We start from the raw sequence: 1,984 nt of genomic DNA, 5'->3' as shown, positions 1-1,984 counted from the left end.
CCCTTCCTCCCCGAATCTCCCTACTTCTCATCCTATCTGGATTCATCTCCCTCCCTTGTCTCTGATTAGAAAACAAACTGGTTGGCCCTAAAGAGATGGCTCAGTGGTTAAAAAAGCATTGAATGCGCTTCTAGGGGACTCCATAACTACCTGTAACTCCAGTTCCAAGGGCTCTGACACCTTCACACATATACATGGAGACAAAACACACATCACATAAAAACAAATAATTAAAAACAAGCATCTAGTGCTCGCTTCGGCAGCACATACACTAAAATTGGAACGATAGAGAAGATTAGCATGGCCCCTGCACAAGGATGATGCGCAAATTCGTGAAGCGTTCTATATTTTTATGAAATTCACAGGTAAATGGGTGGAACTAGAAAATATCATCCTGAGTGAGGTAACCCAATCACAGAAAAACACACATGGTATGCACTCATTGATAAGTGGATATTGGCCCAAACGCTCGAATTACCCAAGATGCACAGAACACATGAAACTCAAGAAGGATGACCAAAATGCGGATGCTTCACTCCTTCTTTAAAAGGGGAACAAGAATACCCTTGGGAGGGAATAGGGAGGCAAAGTTTAGAACAGAGACTGAAGGAATGGCCATTCAGAGCCTGCCCCACATGTGGCCCATACATATACAGCCATCAAACTAGGTAAGATGGATGAAGCAAAGAAGTGCAGGCTGACAGGAACCAGATGTAGATCTCTCCTGAGAGACACAGCCAGAATATGGCAAATACATAGGCGAATGCCAGCAGCAAACCACCGAACTGAGAACAGGACCCCCGTTGAAGGAATCAGAGAAAGGACTGAAAGAGCTTGAAGGGGCTTGAGACCCCATATAAACAACAATGCCAACCAACCAGAGCTTCCGGGGACTAAGCCACTACCCAAAGACTATACATGGACTGACCCTGGGCTCCAAATTCATAGGTAGCAATGAATAGCCTAGTAGGGGCACCAGTGGAAGGGGAAGCCCTTGGTCCTGCCAAGGCTGAACCCTCAGTGAACAGGATTGTTGGGGGAGGGTGGCAATGGGGGGAGGGTGGGGAGGGGAACACCCAAATAGAAGGAGAGGGGGAAGGGTTAGGGGGAATGTTGGCCTGGAAATCAGGAAAGGGAATAACATTGAAATGTAAATAAGAATTCCCAATTTAATAAAGATGGGAAAAAAAAAACAAGCATCTAAGGGGTGATAAAATAATATATAAGATCTAACAAAACAAATCCATTGGAGTAGGACAAAAACAAAAGAAAACAAAACCAAAAACCAAAATCCAGCAGGAAAAGACCCCAAGCAAAGGCAGAAGAAGCAGATATAGACACAGAGACCTACTCATTGGTATAATCAGGAATCTCATAAAAACACATACCATGAAGCCGTAATAGATACAGATAGGACCTGCTGGGTGAAAGGAGAAAAAAAAAATCATAGAACAAAAGAAAAGGAAAGGAAGGCCCCTGACAAGACAGTATGAGGGAAGGAATCTTGAATCCTCCATAGGGCATGTGCTGGGAGTGCAGCCTGCTCCAGCAGTTTGTTCCCAGTGAGAAGAGTCTGTGTTTAGTAAGCACCTCTGTGAAATACCTCACTTCCCATGCAGTTAGTCTGTGGCACCGAGGACCACAGCTTGAACAAACTTAGTAATAAAAAGAATCAACAGTGCTACTTATTATTAAAAACCCAAGTTTCAGTCTCCCTATCAGACAAGTATCCCAAAGGGAAGACTGAGAATTTGCATTTTTAACAAGGGCCCCTCGTGATTCTCAGAGAAACCTGGACACTGCTATGGTGACTTCCACTTTTAATTTTCTGATCTAAGTGTAAAGATGAAATACCTGACTTAGAGTAAGAGCGGCTTCATTTGAAAGAAAGTGCCTACCCCTGTAGAAAAAAGGGCACATTATAAAGTAACACATTTTTGTCTGGCTCAGACTTTTCGGTGCTTCAGACCCATAAATCCAAGTG

The 1,984-nt window shown here is 43.6% G+C and overlaps 1 non-coding gene across 1 annotated transcript; it reads left to right on the top strand.

Annotated features, from left to right (window-relative positions):
* The first annotated feature begins 247 nt into the window (after positions 1-247).
* LOC116902463 lies at positions 248-352 on the top strand. Its single transcript, XR_004388081.1, has one exon. It is a non-coding gene; the product is annotated as a U6 spliceosomal RNA (small nuclear RNA).
* The last annotated feature ends 1,632 nt before the right edge of the window (positions 353-1,984 follow it).

Source organism: Rattus rattus, chromosome 5 (genome assembly GCF_011064425.1).
Source record: "Rattus rattus isolate New Zealand chromosome 5, Rrattus_CSIRO_v1, whole genome shotgun sequence".
Lineage (NCBI taxonomy): Eukaryota > Metazoa > Chordata > Mammalia > Rodentia > Muridae > Rattus > Rattus rattus.
Note: the sequence above shows the minus strand (reverse complement) of the source record. Positions and strands in the feature narration are given on the sequence as shown.